This window comes from Phalacrocorax carbo, chromosome 7 (assembly GCF_963921805.1).
Source record: "Phalacrocorax carbo chromosome 7, bPhaCar2.1, whole genome shotgun sequence".
Classification (NCBI taxonomy): Eukaryota; Metazoa; Chordata; class Aves; order Suliformes; family Phalacrocoracidae; genus Phalacrocorax; species Phalacrocorax carbo.
This window is the reverse complement of record NC_087519.1, coordinates 23,251,850-23,269,118: the sequence shown is the minus strand read 5'-3', so window position 1 is coordinate 23,269,118 and position 17,269 is coordinate 23,251,850. Positions and strand designations below refer to the sequence as shown.

The window sequence follows — 17,269 nt, the reverse complement described above, 5'->3', positions numbered from 1 at the left end:
TTCTGAATCAGCTTCACTGCTTCTCTGGTAGAACCGCATAGGTCCTGATAATAGGACAGAAGTGCGACCCTCCACTGGGCAGGAGGGGATTGAATTGGGTCAGAAAGAGATGTCAGACTGTGTGACATGGGTGTTGTGAGGCACCAGGCTCAGGGCTGGGGATGATGTGTGGCTGGAGTCTACTTGATGCAAGGTGAGCTGATCATGAAAAGTTTGTGACTCCCTGTAACTCATTCCCCTCCTGGGGCCATCTGTGCTCAATTATGACTTTCTAGAGATGTCTAGAAAGGGGAGATGCCTGGGATATATTTGTTTTCCTCTTCTTTCCATTGATGTCTCTTCCTTAATTGTTGGAGAATTCTGCAACTTGGGGTTGACCTTCTCTGCTTGGGCTGGACCAGTGCCTGCTTGGTGAATAGGTATTAACGGCAGGGGAGGGCAGGACCTGTGATAACTCAGTCTGGCAGCCCCACCCATGTCAGCATCAATGTGATGGAATAGTCTTTGGAGACCCAAAGAGCTTTAGTCAGCTCTTCTTTTTGAAAAGGGTTGTTGTAAAAGGAGTAAAGGAAGGTAGCCATACAAAGGCCTGAAAACCTGGAGGAGGGGACGGAAATTGAGACATAAGAAGGTAAAGCAGTTTAAGAGGAAGGTTAAGGTGATGCCATCCCTGTAATCAGTGATAGTGTTAGTAAATCTGGACTTGATCCTGCTCTTCCCAGCTATGAAACTCCTGCTGGTGTCTGTGTCTGAACGTGTTAGAGTAGTGCCTTGGTAAAATGTGTGTGTTGGGAGCAGGGAGGCCCCAAATATCACTGTGGCATGCACTCAGCGCTGCTGAGGAACCGCTTAGGAGGACAGGGGTATCTGGGCAGTGCAGATGGTGGTGTCGTTGGGGCTCGCTGCCTTGTGACACCTGCCTGGCTTCAGAGCTTGTCCCTGCAGCTGCAGGCAAGCTCTGACCTCTCCCAGACTGGAGCCCTCCAGACCCAGGGACTTGTTCTTCCTTTGGGAACGTGTGACCGGGCAGAGGCTTGCTAGTGGCAGTGTTGTTTCATTTTAACAAAGGAATAAAAGAAGGGAAATGGATTTTCCCTCTGCCAAAGATATATACCCATCTGTCTCACCCAGACCATCCACCACTTCTCTGATTCCCAGGCAGACTTTTGAGAACTGGTTGGAGCTTGGTTTCTTGCAGCTTAAGATGCTGCCCATTAGCAATTAGTTGGGCTTTGGGTTCCCTGAGTTCAGACCTTAGACTTTGTGGCCAAAGCACAGCATGGAGCATGTTCTGTGGTGGCACAGTGCGAATGCAGAAACCTCGTTCTTTGTTCTTTTAGCGATGGTGGTGGTGGTGATGTCAAGGTACCGTCCTATTCCCTGCATGTGGTTTTCATCACCCTCGTATTAAGCTAAGACAGCTTGTTAACATAGCACACATCCCAGGACCAGATTTATAAAACAGATCAGCTGCTCTTGCTGCAACATGCAGTGGCAAGGAGCCATGGTGTGTTGCAAAATGATTATTTCCTCATATGATACCGGCCTGAAACTATGCCAGGACGCTTTAGGGGTAGGAAGCACCATTAGTTTGTGAGCAGGGTTGCTGCTTATCTCTGTTTCTTATATTTCTTTATCCCCTACAGAGTGATGAGACAGCTTGGTGTGCAGGAAGGTTACCCCAGCACCTGGCCCCCACAGCTCTGAGTTAGGACACCTTGTCACCATTGTGCATCTGGAGGTCAGTGATCTGTGAGTGCTTCGTACACATGCACACTCTGAGGCACGTGAGAGGGATCTCAGCTGCCTGTGTGGGGATGGGAGGGTGGCGAACAGGGTTGGCAGCTGGCTGGGCAAGGGAACCACTTCAGTCATTGCACTGGAGTTCGCTCTGGTCAAGTATTTTCTGCAACTAATTCTTACCAGTCTTGTGGCATCCCCAAATGAGACACAGGGGATTACAAAGCAGTCAGCTTTCGTCTAAAGCCTGACCTTGGCATCAGGCTGTTAGCATGGCAAGGAAGAGAGATGAGTTAGCTGGCAGCCTGCCTGTGCGTGGCAAGGGCTCTGTAAAGCCTCAAAGGAGGCATTAGTTTGATGTCAGAGACATTGTTTGTGGCATTCCTTGGAATAATCATCCTCCCTCTGAGTGTGTGTGCATGCGTACATGTATCTTCTCCCTATCTGTATCTCTGATGCTCCCCCATCCTATGTCCGAAGAGCTCAGTTAGACTGCATGGATAACTCCAGTGAGACAGATGGAGATGGATCCAGGCCTCTGTGGGGACAGCTGCGTCCCTGACAGTCCCCTCTGGTTGTGCACCTGTTAGGAACTATACTTAGCATGGGAAAACTTTCCAGAAAAGAGAAAGCAGGGGACAAGTGGGGAGGCAGAAAGGCTGGGAATTTGGCCTCATTCTCCCCAGCCAGTCCTGAAGCTCCAAAATTGCCTCTCAGTAATAGCATCCAAAAATGGCAATCAGGTGAAAAGCAGGCAGTGTACCAAGGCGTGCTGGCACTGTTAGGAGACAGCCTGAGCGAGTGACGGCTTCATAACTCCTGAGTGAAATGCCAGGAAGCCTGGTGTGTTTGTCCTGACAGGTCCCAGCGGTCCAGATCACTCAGCAACTGCCATATGGGAACCCTGGTATATACTGAGTGAGGCACGTGCTGGGGGTTCACAGATTGAGCCTTCACTGTTGCAAGATGTGAGGCAGTGCAGACTCCAGTGTCCATCATGTATCACCCAGGAATACTGCAGTACCTCTAATGATCACCAATTCAAGCAGCCACCGTTCCTAAAGCACTCAGCAAGCTGTCTGCCTGTGCTCCAACCTGTCTGCCACACTTACAGCCATCCATCTACCTTCCATCATCTCTTTGCATAACCACCTACCTCCTTTTGGTGCTATGCAAGATTCTTTGTGAGGAGATGGGAGGCTTTTCGGCTCTTCTTTTTATAAACGCAGAACCTGAAGTTAGGTGCCCATGCTCTGATGGTAACTGAATATGCCTTCTTGCAGCAGGAGCTCCTTGGGAGCCTTGCAAGGAGGCAGACTGAGCTGTGGTGTCTTGCCTGAACAGAGGCAGCAGATCCAGGTAGGTTTAGAGGCCGTGTTTTCCTTTATATTCTTTTCCTTTGATAAGCGCAGAGCTGCATTTTCACCACACAACACTCCCATTGGCACAGGGGATGCCTGATGGCCTCCTCTGCTGTGCCACTTGTGATGTGTAGCAGTGGCTGCACCCTCTCTAGACCATCCTTCATCTTCCTCCCTGGGGAGGCGCTCCTGAGCTCCTTCTCTGGAGAGAATCCCCTGCCTGGAGCTCCAGCTGGTGAAGAGTGAAACTCTTATCAGTGCTTTGTAACTGTGGGAAGCTTCGAATGAATGAGAATCCAGCAGCTCTCAAATGCCTCCAGAGCCATCCTGCAGCAGGGCCCAGCTCCCGGCACTGCTAACAGGTGGCACTGCCTCCCTGGAAGGACGCTTTGCTTTGCTTTCAGCTGCTCTCCCGCTATGCCCATCCGCATGCCCTCTCTTAATACCCGCACACTGCGCATGAGTTAGCATTTCAGTATTTATGGCCACCTGGGCTGTCGCTTAGCAGGGGGATTTGCTGTACTTAGATGAAAAATGCAACAGGAACTTTAAACTGCTCTGTGGCTAAATTGAGTTCAGTTTTCCAGTCCCTGCAGCTCTCAGCCCTCCTCCTCTGCCCTGTTATGCCCTCTTAGCAAGAAGCAAGAAAACTATTATATTGCACTTAGGAGCCACTGAGTACTCTGGGTTTTACCAAACATCTTCCCTGAATGAAATTTTTAGTCAGTGTTTCCCCAGTCTCGGGGGGAAGATCTGGGTGTGAAACCAAGAAAGGAAGAGGGAATACAGTGTATCATGAGGATATCCACATCTCCAGCTGATAGGATAAATCCATAATATTCGTAGCTGCCTAATCTGGATTTTTGTGGCACTGGAACAATTTGTGTTTGCAGACCTGTGCAGCAGATGTGAATGGAGGTATCTTACCATTTCTAGGCACTTGAGCCCTGCTGGTACTGGTGCCCACTGTGCCAGCTCTTGATGCCACAGGTTTGGTTTCTGTGCCATTGGAAGTGGGGAAATGCTCATCTCTTTTCAGTGGCTACTTGCAGATTTTTCCCCTTAAGACTGGGAAGGTCCTACTCATTTCCCAAATTTTTCCCTGTGGTATAGGAAGGGATGCGTAGGGAGAATCAAACCTATTTCTGCTTGTGAGTGGGAAAAACAGGAGTTTGTTCCTAATCTTAGTCACAGAGGTGGATTGAAAGAAACTGGTAAGCGTAGGATAACTGGGTAACCTGTATATTACTTGCACAGTGCCTAACCTCTCTTCATATATGCCATGGAGGCTTTCCTGGAACCAAAGGCACTAACCAACATAAATTGCTTCTGTCAGTGTGCTTTATTGGACTACATCAGAGTAGAATCGATAAAGAGTTTAAAAAAAACCCAAAATGGGCTTACTAAGCCAGACCAAATCATAAACAGATGAAAGTGCTGTGGAGGTTAGGTTTCAGCTGGCATTCATGAAAATAGGGGGGTTCTGGTGTTGTCAGAGGGTGATTCATTGCACTGGAATATTTCAGGGGAGGAGAATCGTAGAGGAGTTGTTAACACACTGCTGCAAAGAGAGGGTCTACTTGTGTCTCAGGTTTCTGCCTCCATGTTTGCTGTCACAGATTTGTACTGATATCATTTATATCAGTATAAGTTATCTGTTTCCAGTTAACCTAGATGAAAGCATGAGTGTGGTTATTGCTGGAACTTGTTAATTCAGAATAATAAAGTCCGTCAAATTAATTCACTCCTAAAATTAAGCTTATTTGCATTGGCTTGTCTGTTTTTTTGTAACAGATCTCTCTGCAGGCAAATGTTTGTGTAAGCTTTTTGTATGTGCTTGTGAGTGTTTGTATGCATATGTAATTTCTTTCACCATCTTACAACCAAAAGAGGCTGAGCTGGATTCAAACATCGTACAAGAAAAATAGTTTCTCCCTCCCTGTGAATGTATTCAGTGAAGGTCCACCCTAAAGTGAAGCTGAATAGCTAAGGTATATAAATCCATGGGAAAAAATGGGGTTTGTAATGGAAATGCTCCCTTGTCTTAAATTATAGTTAGGCATATGTGAAGCTGAAATTCATGCTGCAGCATCCAGACGGTGCCTCAAGCTGGCCACACATTCCCAGAAATAAAGAAAAATACCACAGACTACCTGCAAAATGACCTTTCTCCTAATACCGACTTGCAGCTCAGAAGCTTTTGTGCTGTAAGAGGCAGGGCAAGATACATGAAGTGACAGATTGCTGCTGACAGTGAAAGGCTCTTTCAGCTGCATTTCTCTACAGCCACAGTGATATATCCAGGGGCTTGTTAGAGGAACAACAACACCAGCCAATAACCAGTTGGTCTAAGCCCTAGAGATAGACCGTATGTCCCACACTCTGTTTCCTAATCTGCCAATGTAGAGTAAATTCAGCTGCTGTATCACTTCTCTCCCTGCATGTTACATAGCAAAGAAATGCACCCATATATTTATTTGTCTATGGCAATGCCTGTGTCTATAAATAACAATGTTTGTATCTGTGCACATGTGTACGTGTATTTATGTGTCTATGTATTTATTATGGGCGAGGCTGGTTGTAGAGAAGTCCAGAAAATGGAAATCCTTTTCTGCAAATCATGCTTTCTTGGAGGAGAGGAGAGTCAGGAGATCAGGGGTGATGAATTGGCCCTGAACTGCAATGAAAAAATTTTTTTAAAGGCAAAACAATTTCAGGGAAAGGGTCTCCAAAAAAGTCCAGTTTCAGGAGGTAGCTCGATTGAATTTCTGGTTCCTGGCTGCCTGCCTGGAGGGCCTCTTGTCACTTCTACTTTCTTCCAACAAGGCAGAAGGCGGAACTGACAGCAGCTTTCCCGCCAGGCTGTTAGGGAAGCAGGGAAGCCAGATGCTTTGCCTCCCTGCTCCCTCCCCCTTCTGCGGCCCAAGGGCCAGGGAGTTAAGTTGCTTAACTTTTCCATCTTCACTCTCCAGTGTTCCTGGTCTGACTCAGTGGGGATCCAGAGGAATGAAATAATGCCTGGTAGTCAGCAGAGTCAGTGCATGTGCACGAAGGGGTTCCTCACTAACGAGCGACAGGAGTGCGTATGTCACACAGTAAAGTAGCATTACACTTCCATACAGAGAAGTAAAATTATACTTTTGTACAGACAGTTTATGCAGAGGCACAAAGGTGGAAATGGGCTGATACACAAGCCTCTCCCCTAGAGCAAACCCAAGGCAAATTGTTGCATAACATGATTTCAGAGCTTCCATTCCAAACTCACTTCTAAACTCACTCAGCCTGTGCTATTTGTGTAGCTGCGTATAGGTTACATTGTAGGTGGTGGCTAAAATATTCTTACGATTTCTTCTGCAAGGACGGTATGCTCAGCCCCTCTCTTTTCTTCTTTGTGTAGTATTATCATCTTCAGATGGTAAGAAAAATAAGAAGGTTTCAGTTGCTGTTGAATTAACATTTCTATATGCATCATTTAACTAGATAATTTGCTGACTCTGGAATTTTTGTGTAGTCAAATTGGTTGGCTGTTTTAACATTCTTAACTGCTAGTTAAAATGATGTGGAGAATAGACCCCTTTCTTTAGATTCAGGGCAGTAGCAGGGTAAGCTTCTCTACTATAGTTTTTGGGACCTGACCTGCTCCAAGTCAGGGGTTGTGCATTTCCCAGCAGACGTGACCCACAGAGCTCTTGCCCTCCCTTTCCAGTTTGCCGACAACTGCAAAATGGGGTGACAAATTGGTAGTGGGTGGCCAGGAAATTACACCCTCTCCCTCCCCAAGCTTATCTCATTGCAAAAAGCTCCAGATGCCAGTTAAGATGAGGACCCTTCTTCTCTGCCAAGCTCATCTGTACTGAAGCTGGCAGTCTGCGGGCAAGCATCTCTGCAACCTGTTGGCTCTGCCAGGGGTCATCCAGACATCTCGAAAAGCAAAGAAATCATAGGGCTTCATTAAAATACATACTGTCCTTTTCTCCTGCTCTGTGCTGCTTTATGTGTTCTCTACACCCAGAAGTAACATCACTGTCTACCCAGTGTGTGCATGTACACTCCTTCCTTCTGTCACTGGTCTCTCGGTGCCTCTGCCACCTTCCCCAGGTGGGGAGAGTCATGATGGAGCAGGCGTTCCTCCTCGTCTGGCAGGCGTCACTGCCTGTGCCAACTCAGGCAGGAATGAACATCAGCCTAGGGCAAACCACGAACATTTGCAGCCTGCAGCAAGGCAAAAAGTGTTGCCCAGAACAGCCTTTGGAAATATTTTAATTACCCCTGGTTGAACTGGCAATCAACTAACTTGAGTTAAAGATCACAAGTGGAGACAAAGTCTAAGGGGAATTTTATGCTTGGAGTCAAATTTCAGCAACATTTTTTAAGCATTTCTAATTGGTATGGTTTAACAGCCATCACCAAACATCCCCAAATCAAAACGGTTCTGATGTACATGGAAAGCAAATCACAGTCATACAGCTGTAGCACAGTATTGTGAGGTGGATGAACACGGGGCTTATAAAGGAATCAGCCTAACCACTGAGGTCTTTCAGAGCAGCTTTATAGTCAGACTTCTTTAATGGACTGTAAAGAAAAAAAAAGAATTTAATTTTTTGTTTCTTCACACTTGGCAGTGAAAGAAGAGCTTGCATCTGGCTGAATGCTTTCAGATCGAGCCATCTTTGCCAACCAAAGCAGATTCTTCTTGCCTGCTTTCAAGAGGCATGAGCTTAAACAACTGGTCTCAGAGTGAGGTGTCTCTACAGTCTTAGCCATGAAGAGAGGTGATTATTCCTCCCTAATAATTCAGTTTCCCATAAGGAAATTATCACACACAGAGGCATGCACCTTCCTCTGTTCTGTCGACGTGAATTGCTAGAAAGATGTATTTTGGTAATAAGGTCTTTGCAGTGAAACTTAACAAAAATGAGGGGGCAAGTTTATTAATTATATATTTTACAGTTAATGAAAGATAATATTTAACAGAAGTAATTGCAAGCATCTGCCTTGATGGCACAATTCATTTTCAGTAATAAACGGTTTGTGTGTCCCTTTGTTGGACCGATCAGTTATGGAGACAAATCCTGCCCCATGCTAAGCCCCTCTTATCTCTTTTCATTTGCAGAAGATTAAATGTTCTCCTGTTCTGTGTATATAGAAGAGACTGGAGCAGAGCTGCTATCTCCATAACAGTAGAACTACAGTGAAATGTGAATTCTTTGTTCATGTTTCATTGCCTGCTTTGAGGAAAATAGTGATCATGAGATCAGACATCAGCCTCAGGGTGAGTATGGATACCACCCACACCAGCTTTACCAACACACTACAATCTATATCTGGTTCTATCCATTCATGTCTAGCTCTCTCAGCCCTGCTGCAGGCTCTGGTAGGCATAAAAGCCTTGTTCTACAGGACTCAGGTATTTCACTCCTCAAGCTGCTTCTAAGCAGCTTCTTCTATTTCTGCTGAAATATCATGTAGGAGCGCTTGTCACTCATCTCAGTTTGCATTCAAGCCATTTTCAAAACCTGGGCATGGACAAAACATTAGCTGTCCATGTAGTAAATTGACAGGTTGTGAGAGCGTATGTCCCTTTAGTATCTGATACAAAGGGTGGCTGGTGTCTTGTGTGCCCTGACATTTGCAGAGTGGGAAAGTTTTTTGCAGTATCACTGATAATTTTTCTATGCTCCTAACACCTTTCAAGCAGGTTGGTAGAGTCTACCTCATGTAGGTGCCCATCTCCCATTATCTTTCTGCTACCTGAGGTATACTACAGAGTCTGTGACACACAGTTGAGTGATTTTTATTCCCTCCACTTGAGGGAAGTGTCTTACAACATTTTACACTGGTCCACTGTGATTGACTCATGCCACCTATTTCTGAAATGCAGCCAACAAGGTAAGAGAGGTTTTAGAAAACTTAACAGCACCCAGATCAATTTAGGACAGGCAGTAAAACCAAAAGTTAGTTAAAACATTGTAAACAGGCAATTCAGCATGCCCGCTAAACAGAGAGCCATCCCTGTGTGACCGTGTGACATTTCTTCCTTCTTTCTGGTTTTTTTTTTCTTTTCCTTTAAAAACTGTTGGTGCAGTTGGTGGGTTCTCCCCATGGGGTTCACTGCAAATGAACTGCGACAGGTGAAGTCATTAGCTCTAATAGCTATGCACTCCTCAGGACAACAGTCCTTCATACATAAGAGGTTGATAGGAACTTTTCAAGGAGGTGTTTATCTAACAGCACACCATGGGTATCAGGGTTAGGTCCAGTCTTCTTTAGTGTCTTCATTAATGAGCTGGAAGAGGGAGTGAACAGCATGTTAATGACATGTAGGATGGAATGAAGAGAGAACAAAGCAAAGGGCCAGGGAGGTCACTGGTGCCAGCCCACCAGAAATGGGTAGGACTGGGTTGTATCTGCCATGGGCTTTCAGTCTGGCTTAATGTGGGCCTGATTATATAAGTAAAATGCACAGTCTTGGGGCTGGGGCTGGGCAACCAGGGTGGTGGGCTGGATATTTGTAAGAGCATCTGTTAAGCTATAGTGTTGGTGACTCTTGCTTTAAAACACAGGTTTTCTGCAGACCCATCTTGTAAATGTTTAAATGTATGAGTAGCGGAACCAGCAAGTCTGGGTGGAGAGTTATGAGCTGGAGGGAAGCAGAGGGTGTGTGAGTTGTATGTCTCTTTCTCACGTGTCTGCACTCGCACGTGCACATCTTCCAATACCTTCTGGAGAGATTTTCATCCAAAGAGCTCTGACAGCCTCTCAGGCATCAATCACACAAGCTCTGCAATAACCCTGCAAGGTCAGGAGGTGTTATCAGATGGGGGAAAAGTCTGTGTCTCTGCATTGTGTCTCGGAGGAGCAATTTGCGCCTGAACAAGGAGAGGTGAACAGAGGGCTAGTGACTCCTGCAAGTGTGCGCATTTGCTGCAATCAGAGCTTTCCTGATTGCTAAAGCCAGGGGTGGGAGCCAGGTATCCTGAACCTGTTCTCTGCTTTGACCACTAGAAACACTTCCTCCCCACAGAAACCTCACCATGAAAACACCCGCAGGAGAACTGCTTTGTTGTTTGGCAGGGAGAGCACAGGCTCTGCTCTACCCAATCCGCAGGCGCATTTTTGGAGTTGCATGTTTACTAAAATCTTGGCTTTGCTGGTCTGGAGAGAATAAAAGTTGATTGTTCACCAGCCAGGGATTGACGTCTCCCTGCCTGTACGTGTAAATATCTCTGTACAGCCATACCAGGCCATAGGGAATGTTTGTGGTGCAGCAGCCTGGTTGTATTAGAATCCTTGTCTCCCTTCTGTGGTAAACACGTCTCTTGTTACCTGTTTGCACTGAAGCTTTTCTGGCTTCTCCTATCTTTTACTTGGCCACTTTGGCTTCAGGGCCTCATGATAGCTTGATTGATTTATTTATTTAAAAATGAAACTTAAAGAACTGGTTGTTTTCCACATTGCTCCATCCCAGGCAGTGGCTGTCTCTGAGGAGCCAGGTCATGATGGGGTTAGTGTGGAGGGAAGCAGGGCTGCTTGGCATGAGCCTCAGCTCTGCCAACCCTGATGTTCCTTCTGCCTCTCAGCCTTGTCCAGGTAACCCCCCTCCTCCTGAACTGGCAGGAAGGATTACAATGCTCTTCAGGCTGTCCAGACCTTGCCAGTTCTGTCCCTCTCAGGATGTGGCAGGGATCCTGTAAAAGGGAGTTCACAGCCCAAGACTATAAACAGGACCATATGACAGTAGAGAGATGATGACAAAAGGCAAGGAGTGGGCCTTCCATCAGTTACTTCTCCTCTGCAGGTACCTAGTAGGTGTCACGGCACGTGCTTGCTGTCTCTCACCTACTCTGTGGGCCCATGTCTGAGTGTGGCTGCTCAGTGCATGGAGGTTCTCCCAGAACCCAGGTTTGGCTGTGCAGATCTGGACTCGTGGGACAGAGCAGAGCCTCCCTGCACGGCACTGCAGTCCCAGTGGGAGTCCGGCACGGGGATCTTGTGTTGTATTTGTGAGACTGGATTGCTTGTCCTGTTCTCCAAGCCAATACAGAGATTGTGTAAGGAAAACCATAATGGGTGAAAACTGAGCACTTTAAGGAGAAGAGACAGGCAGTGAGCAGGCAGCAGAGGGAAATGGGGCTGCTCATGGAAGTGAACCCCTTGGTTGGAGATATCAGGAAGGAAGATAGGAAGAAGGAAAAGGCCTCTCTCAGGCAGAAGTGAAGGGAAAGACTAGGTGAGGCCAGAGAGCTTCAGTGGACTTATCTCATCTATGAGTGACAGTGACATCCTCCCCATAAAGGTTAGAAGTGTTGCCTGTTTATTCACATGGCTGGGAAGCAATTGCACTCTCTTGGATGATGGATTCTTAAGTGTTTTAAAACAAAAGTCAGAGATCTGTACTCTGGATCCCGACCTGAGGCATCTGCTACTGCTTGTAATCTGAAGGCAGTCAACTCCTGGGTGGTATGGGAAAGGGATTCCTCCACCCCACAGCTTCACATGTGGTACTGACAGGTCTAATGGGTCATTTTGCTGCTTTAAGAGACTTGATTTTATACAGCTTCCTAAAATTTGATTTCTGCAGTATTTGCATGACAGCACTGCTTTGGGCAAAAGTCAGTCAAGCTGGTTCGTAACTAATGCTTTCCTGTCTGTCAGTGTTACAGCTGGATAATGAAACCTGTTTTCCATTGCTCTCTGACCTTGGTTTGGCAGAGTGTTCAGGTGCATCTGAAGGACTTCATGTTTCAAGAGTCTGTCACAGCTGCCGCTCTGTGCTTTGGGTGTTTCGTTTCCCTGAAGGTTTGGCCCTTCCTTCAGGGGGAAGTCTGTATATTCACAGTGTTTCTGCCCATAGAACTGATAACATTGAGATTGTCTTATACATCAGCAACAGAATGAAGAAAGCAGAGGCAATCAGGACCCAAAATAATTATGTTTATCATCTGTAATCATCACACAGGGTCTAACAGCACATAAGCACTTCTAGCAGGCTGCTTTCAGGAACTCAGAATGTAGGCAGTATCATTAGAGGATTCACTGATTATTTAAATGGATACTAGCCAGCTGCTGAGCAGTGCAGTGGGGGATTCTCTGGACTGCAAGCACACCTATTTATTACATACGTTGAAAATGGGCGTATCCAGTGCTGAACCCATTTCTGTGTGTGCAAGTGTTAACAGCTGTAGTTTCCAGAGCCAGGCCACGGAAATAACAACTCAACCCCTTTCTGACAACCCTGGGATTTGGAAGGTATAATCTGGAAGAGCCTACAGCTGCTTGAACCCCTCTCCATGGAAGGGATTATTCCAGGGGAACTCTCTGATGTTTCCCCTTGTGGCTCTGTTCCTCCCTAGTTTCACACCAGTCCTGAAATATATAACCCTGAACAAAGACTTCAGGACTGAGTTCCCTGCTGGCAGAGCTACCCTCCATTGCACTGGTGCACAGTCTGAGGGCGCTGAGCAGAAATGTCCAAGCAAATTCAACTGATCTCAGTTCAGAAGAGGCCCCTGAAAACATTTGCAGTCAACAAACCCCAACATTCTTCAACCCATATCCTTCCAGCTGAGTCCTTTCTCTCCTTGTGCTGCACTGTTAGGGAGAGACAAGTTTTTGGAGCAAGGGAGAAAGGGCCAAAGAAAGTCTTGGCCAGAATGAGTAGAGTCAATTGCTGCATTTAGCCATGTGGTGGAAGGTCTTAGTAACAGTCTACTTGGAAGTCAAAGTCTTAAAGCTGAAAGCACAGGAAGAGTTAAAGCCAGATTTGTATGTGTAGTGGAATTAGTTGGAATCCCATCAAAAGCCCATGACACTTCATCTCTTTAGCAGAACATCTGAGATGCTGCACATTTACTTACTCTGGCATTCCGGGCTATAAAGTGGATTTCTAAAGCCCTTGTTTTCCATTATGATCTCCAGATGAGGATGTAAAATCCCTCCTTACAGGATGCCAATCCTGAGGTGTTTCAGTATATGAAGGAGGGATATTTCTCATCCTCTCAGTATCTGTCAATGGGAACTGGTGTTTCTCCTGCAGACACCACCCCACTGCCAAGAAATCTGCTCTAGCAAGGCTCTTATGAACTACTTTCAAACCTGGAAGGGATTTTTTTTAGAGCCAAACCTTGATGTAAGTGCATTGTTACTAAAATTCAAATGCAAACCAACCAGGATTTCACTCCAGCACTTCAATTTTCTTGCAGATTGTTTTTCCATGGTCACCTGCTCCTTCTGGCTTATCTGCCAGACTGTGGGAATGCTGTCAAGACAGGAGCTGTTCTCCTGTATCTAAAGAGCAACCAGCTTAGGGATCAAGCGAGATACTTCTGCTGTGTGGGTATCTCATGCCACTGAGGTGAGGAAGAGAGCTGAGCTCTGTGGTGTGCTTTGTGGCTGGTCAGAAGAGCCCTGCTGTTAACTTTGCAAGTGAGATTCTGCCTGCTGTTTCAGGGATGATAACCCTACAATCAGAGGATAATGTTGGGTGAAAGGAGCCTCAGGGACTCTTCAGTCTGGGTCCCTGCTCAAAGCACAGCCAGTTTTAAAGTGAGGTCCAGTTGGTCTGGACATCATCCAGTCAGCTTTTGTATATCTTCAAGGACAGGGAATTTTTCCATCTCTTTGGGCCCCTGTCCAGGATAATTGGGGTTTTCCTAGCGCCAAGTACTCGGTAGCTGAGTGTGAAATCTTGTAAAAAATCTTTGCCCTTTTCTGTGCTAGGATAGGTTCTGCTTGCAAACCAGGTTTATCACTAACTTAACACCTGCCAGACTTTCCCTGCACTCTTAAAGCTTTTCCAGCCTCTTCCTTGGACTTTTCCAAGTGCAGAAAGGACAATGCTTGCTCCCATCCCAGTGTGTACCCAGGGTGCCTGTTCTGTTACGGTCACAGAGGACTTGAAGCCAGCCTAGACTGTTGGATCCCCTGGCTCAGCTGGTGAAAGGAAGACGAGACTATAGGAAGTCAATCAAGGAATTCTGTTGTAGCTGTAGAGCCTGGAGCAGGACAGTGAGGGGAAGAAGACTTAGAAAGTAGTGACCCTGGGTGGGTAGCGGCGTTGCCTGGGTTGGGTGGTGTGTTTGCCTGTGTTTTGCATTGGTGAGTAGAAGTAGAGTCATGTTCTGAAACAGATTTTGGGGTGGGATCTGCCTGGCTGGGGATGAAGGCTGGCTCCTGTGGATCACCCCCGCAGGGCCGAAGGCTTCTGCTTGTTGGAATGAAGAAGTTCGGGAGCAGTGGGGCAAAACCGCTGGACCTTTATGCTTCAGCTCAACCAGTCTAGGAAGAGAGCGGACCTGTATAGCAAGGGCCCTGAATGTCCCTCCCATTGTCCTTCAGAGGAAGAAATGGAACAGAAGGGGAAGGTACTGGACCAGTGATGCAGCTGGGGGAGCTCCTGTGGTAGACCCTCAGCATGAGAGCTGCAAAATTAAGCTTTGTGGTATTGTACAAGGTAAAAGGAGGAGGCTTGTCCCAGAGAGTTCCCTACCAAAGTGTGAGTCTAGTGGAGGTGAACAGAGGAGCAGTGAAGTGATTCTGACTGTGATCTTGGTGCTGCGCTGTCAAATTTGCTGTAGGAATCACAGTGAAAGAATATTTTGAAGAAGACAAGTAGGGAGCTTTGTGGGTGTTTTTCCCTTCTAGAAGCATGAATAAAGAAAAGCACGACAGTGCTTCCTTGAAAATCTGGTGGGTGGACTGGTGCTATGAGCTGATAGAAGATGGGGGCTGATGCCTTCATGACGAATGAAATATGACAGATGGGGAAAGGCAAGGAAAAGCCTTCAGTATAATTAACTTACTTCTGAGAACATTGGGATGGGCTTTTTTCCTAATATGAAAGAGAGAAGAGAGAATAGTTGACTGAGAGTAATGGGATAATGGGAACTGTGGAGGTGAATTTGTTTGTTCCTCTGTTCCTGAGACACCTGAAACAAAGACCCTGTATCAGCTTCAGGAGCAGAGAGAGAGAGGATGGCCCCACTGGTCTTAGAGAGGGTAGGCTGCATGGGGCTGGTCTGCCTCCTCCTAGCATCATCAGTGACCCTGAGCTCTTGTTTTGGAAGAGGAGGTGAAGAGCCAATTCTCCTTCAGCCCAATAATGACTTCACACCCCTACTTTTTCCCCGCAAGCCTTTTCTCTTGCACACTAACAAGTCTGAGCCTACTTCACGGTACTTCAGTAATTGTGATTTTAATTATGCTCTGTGTCTTTGACCATCTGTTGTGCTCTTTTCAGAATCTGTTTCAGTTCTGATATCCTTTGAGATGAAGGGACCACAAGTGCACGCAGTATCCAAGGTGTGGATGAATCATAGATTTTTCTGCTCTGTTCTTTTTTTTTCCAAATGATTCATACCACTTGGTCTGTTTCTTGATGGTTACTGAGCATTAAGCTGACATTTTCATGGAACTGACAGCTTTATGTGGAAAAATGAGGGCCTACTGAGAGGACTGAAAATGATGTCTGTTGGAGAGGTAAATCCTGATCCTTTCAAGACAAGATTGTTTGGACAGGGAGTATTACAGGAGTCTGAAGGGAGATGTTACAGCACCTCCCAGCACGGAGGCCACCTGGGAGGGAGACCAACATGAAGTTGATGGTGTCAGGAAGATGCTGTAACTTGCTGATAGACATATAAGAGCAAGCATGGCAGACCTCCACTTTGAGCAAGACTACAAGGAAGATGAAAATCAAGACAGGAGAGGGAGCTGGAAAGGCTCCAGCTTAAATAGAGGAGAGGAAGAGAAGCAAAATGAAAGGTTAATGAGCCAGAGAGCTTGTTAGGAAGACAGGGCAACTACAAGTTTGGGCAGAGGATGTACAGCAACATCTGTGAGGGGATTACATTCAGGGGTTGCAATAAAGTGGGCCGCACAGAAGGAGCAGCAGCATCCCTGGCTGCCAAGTTAAGCTTGTGGATCAGATGGTCCTGCTCACCCAGGCCTGGGAGTCCAGGAGGGAAGATTTGGCCTATAGAGCTTCTTGGAGGGTGAAAGAAAGCATAGCATTTGGTGGATGAAAGGAACAGGCCTCCTGTCATTATACTTGGTGTGTAGGATAAACATAGCTGAAAACAGAGGGCTGAAGTCTGCAGGAGCAGTGGTTAGAGTTGGAGGAAGGCCAGGAGATGATAACCTGCAAGCAGCCGGTTCTGCTTCTTAGGATAGGGGAATAAAACTGTGGTCTGGGGCAACTGTTATGTGGTTCTGTCATGGTTTAGCTGGCAGCTCAGCCCCACACAGTCGCTCGCTCACGCCCCCACCGGTGGGATGGGGGAGAGAATCAGAAGGGTAACGCTCGTGGGTTGGGATAAGAACAGTTTAATAATTAAAATTAAAAAAGAACAACAAAAATGCAATGGAAAGGAAAACAATAAGAGGCGCGAAACCCGGGGCGGGGGGGGAAGGAGGGAGGGGGATGAACTGCCAAAACAAACTGCACGCAATGCAGCCGCTCACCGCCCGCCGACCCAACACCGCCCCTCCCCAAGCCACAGCTGCCCCCCCTTAATATACTGGTCATGGCGTCATGTGGTATGGATTGAACATGCCATTGGCCAGTCGGGGTCAGCTGTCCCCGCCATGGCCCCGCCCCTCCCAGCCCCCCCCCCCCGCCACGCGGCAGAGCGCAGGAAGCTGGAAAGGTACCTGACCACCACAGTGAAGAGAATTAACCCCTTCTCAGCCAAAACCAGCACATTCTCCACCCCTTATTCCATACCATTTACACCATGCCCAGGTCCCATACCATCCAATACAACCTTACCAACCACCACCCCTCCCCTTCCCATCCTTTAACATAATACACAGACATCATTCCCTTAGTTTATGGACCTTCCATGTAAAATGTCCATTAAAATGTCGATTGAGTTCACCCAGTCCATGACTCTGGGCTCCGTCTGTCGTATCAGTCTTTCAGGGTGGGAGAGGTGGTGTGTGTGGCGTTGGGTTGCTGCATACCGAGTCAGTCATCGTTCCATCACTGCTGCACTTTGCTTGTTTCACAGTTTATCTTCCATGGATTGGGAGGCTCGTACTCTGATATCATTGATACAACACACACAATATCATATAGCAGTTCACATTGTGCCATTCAGTTCGTTGGCTGTTTTCACCCAAAATCAAATCCCCTTGAGGCACACTTTGGATTTTTCCATCCTCCCACA

At 46.8% G+C, this 17,269-nt stretch overlaps 1 long non-coding RNA gene across 24 annotated transcripts in view; it reads left to right on the top strand.

Annotated features, from left to right (window-relative positions):
- The window catches only part of LOC135314311 (uncharacterized), a 102,903-nt gene that overhangs the window by 39,708 nt on the left and 45,926 nt on the right, over positions 1-17,269 (top strand). For 21 of the 24 annotated variants that reach the window (XR_010373809.1, XR_010373807.1, XR_010373795.1 and 18 more), the window contains 2 exons: positions 1,647-1,741; positions 8,215-8,373. This is a non-coding gene — a long non-coding RNA (uncharacterized LOC135314311). Of the gene's footprint in view, positions 1-1,646; positions 1,742-7,723; positions 7,874-8,214; positions 8,374-17,269 lie in introns of all 24 variants that reach the window. The other 3 variants (XR_010373806.1, XR_010373800.1, XR_010373789.1) reach the window with 2 other exon arrangements.